Genomic DNA, 13,340 nt, shown 5'->3' on the forward strand with positions numbered 1-13,340 from the left:
AGAAGAAACCAAACACAGCAGAGCATGACACAGTATATGCTAGCCAGACTGTTACTGTATACATGGCACTCATGTTGAAATATTCCTATAGGAAACTGTTATAGTTCATCCATATCTTCTTAGTTCTCTGAAGCTTCTGAAATATATAGACAGAAACAAAAACCTAATATGTATGGACAATGAGAATGATATATTTTTTCCACTTCCGGCAGACGTCTGTTTGATTGGGATTTCTTCTAAGCTTTTCTAAAGCTTCTTGGAAGCTATTCTCTTGGGCCCAAATGAACGGGGCAGTTGACAAACAAGCCTGTCAGGTGAGGTTCTCGCATAAATGGTAAGATGCCAATTTGGCAGCTTTCACAGGGCCAAGTTCAGTGTACAACTAGAAAATGCTTTGTAAAAATAATGGAGGTAAACCATTAGCCGGACAAATATTTTGATGGTGTTTAGCTGTTAATTTGATGTCGAAATAAGTAATTAAACTATTCTACTCTTTTCTTTATCATTCATCTCTCAAAAATGCACATGAAACATAACCCGGCATTCAATAGCAGCTACGAAAGCAAACTGAGGTTGACTATAAAAACTCAAATTTCGTCTAACACAAATTATTGATAATTCCAAAGATATATAATAACAAGAGGACAATGATGGTCCTGAATCGCTCACCTGTCCCCACATGACCAAGTTTTGAACTGAGTATGACATCAATTTTTTTATATTTGACATTAGTGACCTAGTTTTTGAGCTCATGTGACCCAGTTTTGAATCTGACCTAGATATCATCAAGATAAAAATTCTGACCAATCTTCATGAAGATCCATTGAAAAATATGGCCTCTAGAGAGGTCACAAGGTTTTTTATTATTTGACCTACTGACCTGTATTGATGGCACGTGACCCAGTTTCGAATTTGACCTAGATATCATTAAGGTGAACATCTGACCAACTTTCATGAAGATCCATTGAAAAGTATGGCCTCTAGAGAGGTCACAAGGTTTTTCTATTTTTAGACCTACTGACTAGTTTTTTGATCGCAGTTGACCCAGTTTCAAACTTGACTTAGATATCATCAAGATGAACATTCTGACTAATTTTCATGAAGATCCATTCAAAATTATGACCTCTAGAGAGGTCACAATGTTTTTCTATTTTTAGACCTACTGACCTAGTTTTTGACCACAGTTGACCCAGTTTCGAACTTGACCTAGATATCATCAAGATGAACATTCAGCCAATTTTCATACAATCCCATGAAAAATATGGCCTCTAGAGAGGTCACAAGGTTTTTGATTATTTGACCTACTGACCTAGTTATTGAAGGAACATGACCCAGTTTCGAACTTGACCTAGATTCATCAAGGTGAACATTCGACCAACTTTCATGAAGACCATTGAAAGTATGGCCTCTAGAGAGGTCACAATGTTTTTCTATTTTTAGACCTACTGACCTAGTTTTGGATCGCACATGACTCAGTTTCGAACTTGACCTAGATATCATCAAGATTAATATTCAGACCAACTTTCATACAGATCCCATGGAAAATATGGCCTCTAGAGAGGTCACAAGGTTTTTCTATTATTTGACCTACTGACCTAGTTATTGTCGGCATGTGACCCAGTTTCGAACTTGACCTAGATATCATCAAGGTGAACATTCTGACCAACTTCATGAAGATCCATTGAAAGAATGGCCTCTAGAGAGGTCACATGTTTTTCTATTTTAGACCTACTGACCTAGTTTTTGATCGCACATGACTCAGTTTCGAACTTGACCTAGATATCATCAAGATGAATATTCAGACCAACTTTCATACAGATCACATGAAAAATATGGCCTCTAGAGAGGTCACAAGGTTTTTTTATTATTTGACCTACTGATCTAGTTATTGACGGCACATGACCCAGTTTTAAACTTGACCTAGATATCATCAAGTTGAACATCTGACCAGCTTTCATGAAGATCCATTGAAAAGTATTGCCTCTAGAGAGGTCACAAGGTTTTCTATTTTTAGACCTACTGACCTAGTTTGGACCGCACGTGACCCAGTTTCGAACTTGACCTAGATATCATGAAAATGTGACCTCTAGAGTGGTCACAAGCAAAAGTTTATGCACGCACGGACGGACGACAGACGCTGCGTGATCACAAAAGCTCACCTGTCACAAAGTGACATGTGAGCTAAAAATAGTGCAAAAATTGACAGCCCTGCATTTTATGTAACTATTCTGTAAAATTAAAAGTAGCGCATGTTATCAGCAGACAATCATTATGCAGTTTAATTATTTCTCCCACTCGATACCTTGGCAAGTGTGAACACTGCGCATGCGCAATGCTATCTTCATGCCCCGTAAGACAGAAAGTTGTTTTTAAACACAAGTGAGTTATCATTATTAAACCTACCTTATATATTCTTGTTATATAGTGATTTGTTGTAGATATGAAGAATAAACATCTAATTGATCTAGATGAAACAATTACATGAATAACAACGAAATGAAGCGGATATTACATGTGTCCGGAAACTGGTCCTGTCCAGAAACAGGTTCCCAACCAGTATAGTATACGCTCTAATATTCGCCCTGTTCTTTTCCATTGAAACTTTTGATGTTTATTTTGTATGAACAGGAAAAGGAAAGGTGCTTAAAAGTTATGTCATCGCTGCTTAGTGATAACTGACCGCTGTTTTGATGATGTCCGCGTATGTCAGGGAGAAAGTTCCTTAGATGACTCGCAGTTGTTCCATCTGGTGAGCAGAATGGCCAGGAGGCTGATTTTAATGTTAAATGCTATAAATTGTATGCAGTTCATAATTTATATAGTTTACAAAATTAATGGAAAGGAAAATGATGTAAAATATAAGAAATGAAACTAATTTTTTCGGTGTTCATGCGAAATGAATAACAGAACAGGATCGGCAAATAAACATGAATCGCTAGTGCGATTCATGGATTTGCAGATCCTATTCTGTCGTTCATTTCGCAAGAACACGAAAAAAATCATTCATTTCTTAAACAGTATGTGTATTATAGTGTAATCCGGTATACATTTGTACTACCACTAAATAAATGAAAGTTTTTTTTTTAAGAAACTCGAGTGTTATTGCATTACATTTAATTATGAATATAGCTGTACATACACAATCAATTATACATTTAGTAATTTATAAATGAATACATTTGATGAGGATCGATTTTCTACTGTAACATTGCATGTGAATATCTTGAGATGAAATATTTTAGTAAAAGATGGGCAATGGATATCTTTAATAAATTACATTATCATTTTATCATAGCATGCAATGATTACAATTTAAATGTGCTGGCAAAACCTAAGTCAAATCAGGGCCATAATTTGATATAATTCAACCAAAGTACTTGCAGTATCACGCGTAATGGATGTTTGAAGTTTTAATCCAGTGAATATCATGTAGCTGTTACTGAGAAATAGCTTGGTTACATTTAACTACATCCAAGACTTAAAACAAATTTTCTAAGTAAACAAGTATGCCCATGGCAGAATGTCGAGCCTGCCAGCTGTCAAGTGTGACCTTGACTTAGACCTAGGGACCTGGTTCTAAAAATGCACAACCGTCTAATAATGGTGAACATTCATGCCAAGTTACATCACAATCTCACCATGTATGAAGAAGAAATGCTACGGACAAACTTCAATTTGACCTTTGACTCCAACTGTGACCTTGACCTATGAGATAGGAACATGGGTTTCACGCATGACAAGCCTTCTCCTGAGTTAAACAACATTCATGCCAAATATAAACAAGATTAATTGGTACATGCTGTCAATGTTACGGTCCGGACAAAACTGGACGGACCCAAGAATGCACGCACGCACGCACATGCACCAACCCGCCAAAAGTGATGGCTAAATCGAGCTCACCACAAGCGGGCTCGACAAAAAATGGGCATAAAATTAATGGAGTATTGTGTAAAGTCATGCAGTTGTACTGAGATACAGCTAAATAGATAGTAATGCATGCAATTAAAACTTTAACTGATTTTAACTGATATTTAAGTCTCACTGGTCTCCCTGGCCTCGGAAAGTTGTAGCCTCCTTTTTGAGAGAAATTGCCAAATTGAATCCGAATTGCTGGAATTTGGCCACATTTTAATAAAATTCTTGTAGCCACTTTCAAAAATCTGTAGCCAGTGTTTGAAATTGTACTTAGTATTTGGCCACATTGGCAAGCAGGGGAAGCCCAGAGTCTAAAAGGGCAATAATTTACATTAAATTCAATCAAGATATCAAGAGTAATCTGATTGCATTGTTTAAGCAGGGCAGACGGGGAAGTAATATTTTGTGAAGTTTCCGTCCATTATGCAGACAGTTAACTTAGCTATGCTAAAATAACTCTATTTTGGTTCAGCAACCAGGATACGAAAATCAAAATTTTAAAAACACCATCAGTGAAAACTTTCACTTGTATTAACCTTTACCATGCTGGACACCATTGGTTCTGCCTTTGATACCAATGTAGATCATGATCAGCCTGCATGCACATCCATGCAGTCAGTGATCATGATCTACATTGTTCGCTATTCAGTCAGTATCTTTTTAAGCACCCCTTTTAACAGTTAATGGTACTGTTCAAATTTGAAGATGGACAGGTTTATTACAGAAATTTAGAAGGGAAAGGGTTAGAAGCACTTATATAAGCAAACACAAATAAAATAATGTTCAGATGTTAAATTTTCAAACAATTTAATCTGTTACTAAACCAAAATCTGATAACATCACATCTTAGCATAATGATATAAATTGTAAACAGGGCCAGTGAACATTAATTTGGGCTTGATATTATACGTATTTCGCAAGCCCGGCTTGATTGTGATGTTTTTTGTCAGTGCTAAAGAATGTTAGAAGTGAATATATACCTGTCCAGGCGATAATTAAATCCGTACCCAATAAAAGCTTAATCCATTACAATGTATTGATAGTTTTCGACACATTCAAAAGTATTTAACCATCCTACAAAAAAAATGTCAATACAGTTTCACATTATGCTGTTCATGAAGCGTTATGAAATCTCATATGAAGTGCTTTACCGATAACTATCTGTCTTCCAACACAACTTCTGTTTCATGCACTCGCATATTTAACAACTTATCAGATAAACAATCTGGTAAACAAATCTAAAGGATTTGTCCTGATAAACATTTAAAGAAAACAAAATGTACAGAAATATCTCCACAAGCACTGACCCCCCCCCCCCCCCCCCCCCCCGACACCCCCGCTAGATTTTCGCTAAAAATGATCTTAGTTCCGTCATATTGTGAACATATGAACATAAGTTTTTTTTTCTAAACTGTCTAAAAAATGCCAATTATTTAACAACAAACAAGAGCTGTCACTAATGGTGACAAATGCCCCCGCAGCACCTTGACTTTGACCTGGTGACCTTGACCTTTGACCTGGTGACCCCAAAGTCAGTAGGGGTGGTGTACTCAATAAGTACTATCAGCATGTGAAGTTTGAAGGTCCAGGGTGAAGTGGTTCGCGAGTAAAGTGCCTTCATGCAAAAAGTTAACGTTGGCCCTTGACCGTGACCTTTGACCTGGTGACCCCAAAAGTCAGTAGAGGTGCTGTACTCAGTAAGTACTATTAGCATGTGAAGTTTGAAGGTCCTGGGTGAAGTAGTACGCGAGTAAAGTGCTTTCATGCAAGAAGTTAATGTTGGCCCCTGTGACGTTGACCTTTGACCTGGTGAACCCTAAGTCAGTAGGGGTGGTGTACTCAATAAGTACTATCAGCACGTGAAGTTTGAAGGTCCTGAGTGAAGTGGTTCGCGAGTAAAGTGCCTTCATGCAAAAAGTTAACGTTGGCCCCTGTGACCTTGACCTTTATCTGGTGATCCCAAAGTCAGTAGGGTTGCTGTACTAAGTAAGTACTATGAGCATGTGAAGTCTGAAGGTCCTGAGTGAAGTGGTTCGCGAGTAAAATGCCTTCAGGCAAAAAGTTAATGTTGGCCCCTGTGACCTTGACCTTTGACCTGGTGGCCCAAAGTCAGTAGGGGTGGTGTACTCAATAAGTACTATCAGCACATGAAGTTTGAAGGTCCTGGGTGCAGTGGTTCGCGAGTAAAGTGCCTTCATGCAAAAAAGTTAACGTTGGCCCCTGTGACCTTGACCTTTGACCTGGTGCCCCCAAAATCAGTAGGCGTGGTACACTCAATAAGTACTATCAGCACGTGAAGTTTGAAGGTCCTGGGTTTAGTGGTTCGCGAGTAAAGTGCCTTCATGCAAAAAGTTAACGTTGTGACGAACATGAACAAACAAAAGGACAGTTGAAAATTAATATGCCTCCCTTCGGGGGCATAAAAATCATGCCAGAGTTGGAGAATCTGAAACCCACGGGAACGTTGCTGCCGCAATAAAAATTTTCCAGTGTTCTTACCAATACACTGCGGAGGAATATACATACTTAGTGGTTGCTAAATAAAAAGCTTTATAATTAAGGCAGTTTTACCCAGTATCTCGGATACAAACTCTTTTTAATTTTAAATGGAAAAAATTGTAAACACAACTAATATTCTCGTGTGTTTCCATAAGATATGATATGTCAGTAAATTAGATTTAAAGCATTCTTAAAAAATATAGCAAAAATTTTCTGATATAAAAAGTTTTTATTTCATGTTTTCCAGTGAATTATAGAGTTTTCTCAGTGAAATAAAAGTGATAATCCACAGTTTTGAAACAGTAGATTATCATTTTATTTTCACTGTTTTGCCGAACCAGTTCCGGTCCTCCGTCACGACTGAAGTCAAATTGTATACCGAGCGTTATGAATACCGGGGACCCTAAAGACAATGACGTTGTAAAAATGACGTCATTTGTGTTATGCTTTCTGTTGATCTTCCTGCAATTTTAGACATTTTATAAATTATGCCAACAAAAGTACAGATTTTACACATGAAATAAAAAGAAAATTTGTTTGTGTCAGTGAAATATCAGTTTTATTTCACTCGTGAGCACCAAAAGTCATTTTCACTCGTGGCTACGCCACTCGTGAAAATATCAGTTATTGATGCTCACTTGTGAAATAAAATTGATATTTCACTGAAACAACAAATATCCTATATTTTCTTTTTTTCTGTTGTTGTATGATCTGAGGTCAGTGCCTTTAAGATGGCAATACTACCTGAGAGAGCTGGCATCTAACCTGCATTTTTTTAAAAATACAGTACCGCAGTTAACATTTTCTCAAGGGTCAGCTAATTTTACATGTTTTGTTGGGTTTAACATTGCACTAACACAATTATTATAGGTCATATATGGCGACTCCGGGCAGCTTTGATGGTGTAGGAAAATCCCAGGTGACACCCGATGCATTATTTCATCATGTACAGACACCAGGGTAGAAGAACCACCAACCTTACCTTAGCCAGCTGAAATCATGGCTTCCTCACATAAAGAATTCAATACACCGAGGCTCGAACCAACAACAGTGTGAGTGGCAAGCGATTCAAAGTCAGAGAGCGAGGAACCTTAACCTATTGGCCAAATAGACCCTCTGTAAGTTTGAGAAAATAACTTTCATTTGTTATCATATCTATATAGGTTATATTTTTGACTGTAGTCAAGATCAAATTAATATTACAACTATTAAAACTCTATTAACTTACTTTCTATATAGCTTCCTTATGAAATGATATGAAGATGCAGAGCAAAAGTTGGCTATCTGCATGAAGATTAGCCCCCTTTTGCTCTACACTCTCAAATTATATCCAATTAAGTTCTTAATTTCCTAAAAGTTCACAACTAAAGTAAAACTTAACATCTGCAAACAAGTTTTGATTTGTTCAATATTACAAAAACTGGTCAAAATCTGAGATGATTTCAACTGTCAGTAAATAACTGTCAGATCAATATTTGACGTAACCAGGTTTTTCCTTTATAAGACAATACTAAACTTCATTTTAAAGAACTTAAAGGGAGGTAATTATGAGCATTTCTTTTTTTGACTTTCAAAATATCTTTCTTCCTTTTGAATTTATCATCAGAAACTGCCCTTACGAAAATGAAATATGGAAACAAGCTGGCATTAAGCTGCAAGGAAACTGTCAATGATCTGGCAACAGTCTGTCAAAAAAAAAAGGTAACTGGAAATAATCTGACTCCTATATGGGAACAAACTTCCAAGAAAAAAAGTTTAGCTGAAAATAATATGGACACTATTTCCATATTATTTCAGTTTCTGGGAATAATCTGCAAACTATATGACAATAAACTGGCTCATAACAATCAGCATGTAAACCACACTGACAATATTGTCAGCTTGTTTCCCAGTGTCTGGAAGAAATCTGGCTGGAAAATGGCAAGAAACTGGAAATAAAAACATAATTTCTATAATCGAATTGAATGAGTACTGAGATACCAGCTTGCATACAAAAACTTAAGCAAAAAATGCTATGTGGAAAAGGGGCTTAATTTGGAAAAAAGTATAGTTATGGGACCTGCTTAGTACATGTCAGGTCATGACATTGAACAAGTGTGTAATTTTAGTTTCAATCTATAATTTTGTAAAAAAAAAAAAAAAAAAGAAAAGAAAACATAGGGACATGTCCAATAACTTCTATTCTTTGAATAATCGAGATAAAAATTACATAAGTGACAATATTGTATGGATTTTCTGTCTGTCTGACAGTACATTGGATATAAATTTACTCAGAGCAGATTCTGACAATGCACTGGCTACACAATGGCAATACACTGGCAATATACCCATCTTAGCAATTTTCACAGCAAAACAAATATTACAAGACACCTTATCAAAATAGCCGAGTGTTGCATTTTTCCCTCCAAAACTATTTTCAGTTTTCAATAGTTTTCCAGCACTGATGGTCACATTGTAAAGGTACTTTTTCATCATTTTACAGTTACTTGTTTTCATTGTAACACAGATTCTGTCCGCAACAAGTATTTTTGCTAAACAGATACAGAAATTTTAAAAGTCATGTATTTTCGCTACCCTGTAAAATTAAACTTGCAGATTTACCATAATCTTTGTCAAATTTCCTTTGGTTTCAATATTATATTATTGATAACTGAAATATTGCAAATCTTAATTTGTATTAAAATTGAGTCACAAGCAAATGAAGGTTTTTTAAATCGCATTAAAATTCATATTAAACATTAATAAGGATAAATAGAAAAAAATATATACTGACACTAAACTGGAAACAAACTTCCCCTACACTGACAATGCTATGACAATACAATGGTAATAAAGACAATTTTTCCTAGGGGGAAATAAAAAAAATTAGTAACACTGAGTAGTAAGCGATATATTGGGATACTAGTCCATCTTTAGCTCAGTAGGTTAGAGCGTCGATCTACGGATCATGGGGTCGCGAGATCGATCTTAGGACGGGGCTTATGTTCTCCGTGACTATTTGATAAATGACATTGTGTCTGAAATCATTAGTCATCCACCTCTGATTCATGTGGGGAAGTTGGCAGTTACTTGCGGAGAACAGGTTTATACTGGTACAGAATTCAGGAACACTGGTTACGTTAACTGCCCCCTGTTACATGACTGAAATACTGTTGAAAAACAGCATTAAACCCAAAACAAACAAACAAAACTAGTCCATCTGCCACACTAATGTATACCCGCTGTTACATGACTGAAATACTGTTGAAAAACGGCGTTAAAACCCAAAACAAAAAAACACTAATGTATAAGTGCTCATAACTTTGTACTGCATAAAGGAATTTAGTTAAAACTTTAAATAATGATATTTTGCTAAAGTGTTTCTCTTGTCCATGTAAGAGAGCCTGGCATGTTGTGACTGACTATACACTGACAATACAATGACAACACACTGGCAATATGCCAGTGTGTTGTCAGAAAAATATTTCCAGTTGACTGGCTGTGCACTGACAATACAAGGACAACAGACTGGAAAGTCCAAAAAGCCGCTTTTTGTCAGTTGTGTATCCAGTGTGTTGCCAGATTGACATTGCATACCAGTTTGTTGCCAGATTGTTGTCAGTGTTTATTTCCAGATACCTCTATATAATTTAGCTCCTTCAAAAAGTTTTATATGAAAAATCAATGAAATTTTGTTAAAACGTCATTACAAACATCACTGACAACAAACTGTATATAAACTGACAGCAGACTGGAAGTTAAATTTTACAGCTGGTTTTCAGGTCTGGAAATCAGCTGACAAGCACATGGAACCCTGATGGTTATTAAGTGGCAACACACTGGATCAGTTATTGTCAGCTCTGGAAATAGGCTGGCAAGTAACTGGATTTTAGAGTATTATTGACTGGAAACACACTGGACATAAACTGACCACACACTGACAATAGGGAAGGTTTTTCATAAGGGCGCTACTGATCAATTTGACGGGGTGTTTTCCATTATAAATTTCATGCCGTTTGTAAAAATTTTACTACTGTCTTTATTTTTTTTTTATCTTATCATGTTCATCTCAATATCTAATGTTCAAGGTAACTGGGCCACCATAATTAATCATTCCCATATGTAAACAAATTTTACACAGGAAAAAAATACATCTTGTAGCTATAAAATAAGCATTCTTAAAAACAAGAGCTGTCTAAATGACAGCATACAATATTATTATGGAATCATGCAAAGTAATAATACAGTACGTGTAATATAATTAATACTCAGAATTTAAGCTTTCCCTGTTTTTCCTAAAGTACAAGTTTAAAAGAAAACTGGTAAATTGTAACAGGATTTAAAGTACTGGGAGAAGCGCAGCCAGCTATTAAATTTAACTAATGTTTGTTTGGTTTAGGTTTTAAACGCCATTTTTCAACAGACTATTTCAGTTAACCTAACCAGTGTTACTCATTCTGTACCAGTATAACCTTATTCTCTGCAAGTATACCTGCCAATATCCCCACATTGTATGAATCAAGAGGTGGAGGACGAATTATATCACACACAATGTCTTCTATCAAATCATCACTGAGAATATATTACACAACGCCTGAGGATCGAACTCACAAACCCGCAATCAGACCCTTATTGAGCTAATTAGCGAGCGGACATTAAATTAAATTAGCCATGCATATATTAAATTATATAAACTACCCAGCCAATTATATAATGTCTTAGAAACAGATGAAAGGACCTTGATTTCAGATTTAAATAATAATCTAATTTGAGAAAATAAATCTGGTTTCTCAATACAGCTGCAGGACAAAGGGAGTGCTGAAGGCGGTGAAGGTATTATAATTTAGCTTCCCCGTCAACATTACAAGTTGTCAATAATTAAAACTGTAATTATTGCAACCATGCATTGAAGCACATAATGGCATAATTAGATGTCAAAAATGGCAAAAAATTACATCTAGATAACAAAAAACAAATTCATATTGAAAATAATTTGCATTCAAGTTGTGAACAGAAAACATTCAATTTTGCTTTATCTATATATATTTTAAATATGTTGGTTGCCAGCTATTACAACAAGAAGCTGCTTTCAATAAACACTTGATGCCCCTGGTGGCATCCTTGTCCATACAAAGCAACTTAAGTCCAAAATGAGGTCAAGGTCAAGGTCAAGGTCAAACTGAGGTCTGGTGATGTCTGAAGATGAGGAATGGTCACAGGTTACATCTGCATTAGTATCAAGTCATTCTAATAAGGGGTATTGATGCTAGACGAAACGGTCCCATTTGGTTAACCTCATACGGACGGACGAACGGACAGGACAATCACTATATGCCTCCCGCATCAGTAGATGCCAGGGGCATAAAAATATTCCAGCAGGGTAACATCTTTACAAATATTTTCAACTTACACACTGTTTCTTGTATTTTACCAAATCAGGTTCAATTTTTTGCACAAAATTTGTTTCAAATTAAAAACTCTAAAACAATTTTCACCAAATTCGTTACAGTCATCATAGTTAAAATGTTACACTTTGCATATCAAGAATATATTCTTTTTAAACATTAATTAGTGCATAGAGACCTTATGTGTGCACCATCAAACCCTTACAAAACTGGTTTCTGGTATAACAATGACAACACACTGGCCAGAAGTTAGAAACAGACTGGCTATTGGATGGCCTCACTGACAACAAAACTGGCAACAACATGGTATGATACTGGCACTACAATTTCCATTTCTGGCAATAAACTGGCACTAGTGTTAATGTATTAATTGTCAGCTTCTGGCTACAGAATGGCAACACACTGGATATATTGCCAGTTTAGTACCAGAAATATTCTATTTGACAGTAGTCTGGAAAATTCGAAAACACCCCTATTGTCAGCTTATTGGACATTTTTTGTCAGATCTTTTTTAGAGGCAGTTTAAAGTCATTTTGATGTCAGTTGTTTCACTGGAAAATGATAAGTTTCATCTTTCTCTTTGAATAAAAAGTCTTTTCTGATGATGTGTCTGATTATGATGCATTTTAATCACTTTCCAGTTTGTAGCCAGCTTATTTCCACTGTGTTGCCAGATTATTACCACTCTGTTGTCAGATATGGTATTAATCTGGCAATGCACAGGTTTTAAATATCCAGAACTGATAACAGCGTACCATTAAAGTGATGATAGACTGACATTAAACTGGTAACAAACTGATCATACACTGATAATGCATTACAATAGCAATACTGAAAATTTTCGTAAGGGAACAATGAAAGTCAGCGCACCTTGAAACAATGCATTTAATTCAACTTGGCAATTTAAACTGGCTGACTAATCCTGAAGAATTTTTTCTAAAAGCATTTCTCATGAAATTTTATTTAATCATATTTTATTACTCTTTGATTTGAAGTTATAACAATAACAGTATCAAAGGGCAAAAGGGTCAGACAACAAATTCTGACAACAGTAGTTAGTGTTGCAAGCTTGCGCAATCATAACAAGTGTTTTTGTTCACACCCATATAAGACTTAGTGTGCATTATAAAGCTTGCAAGCGCAAGCATGCAATCTTGTTATGATTGTGTAAGTTTGCAATCTTAATTATTATGATTGTGCAAACTTGCAAGGTCATAACAAAGATCGCTAGGGTTCCAATTGCAAGCATGCACAACCTTACAAGCTTGCAAGATTTTAAATAGGTTGCAGGAAGCCTGCGAATTTAAGTTTGTTCAAGCTTAAATAATGGTTGAGGAAGTTAATGTTGCAAGCTTGCGCGATCATAACAAGTGTTTTTGTCCACACCCATACCAGTGTGCATAAGCTTGCAAGATTGCGCAAGCATGCAATCTTGTTATGATTGTGTAAGTTTGCAAGATTGCGCAAGCTTGCAATCTTATTATGATTGTGCAAACTTGCAAGGTCACAATTAAGATCGCTAGGGCTCCAATCGCAAGCATG

The 13,340-nt window shown here is 36.0% G+C and overlaps 1 long non-coding RNA gene across 2 annotated transcripts in view; it reads right to left on the reverse strand.

Annotated features, from left to right (window-relative positions):
* The window catches only part of LOC128555755 (uncharacterized), a 58,704-nt gene continuing 45,364 nt past the window's right edge, over positions 1-13,340 (reverse strand). For both annotated transcript variants that reach the window (XR_008370327.1, XR_008370328.1), the window contains exon 3: positions 1-136. This is a non-coding gene — a long non-coding RNA (uncharacterized LOC128555755). The remainder of the gene's footprint in view (positions 137-13,340) is intronic.

This window comes from Mercenaria mercenaria, chromosome 3 (genome assembly GCF_021730395.1).
Source record: "Mercenaria mercenaria strain notata chromosome 3, MADL_Memer_1, whole genome shotgun sequence".
NCBI lineage: Eukaryota > Metazoa > Mollusca > Bivalvia > Venerida > Veneridae > Mercenaria > Mercenaria mercenaria.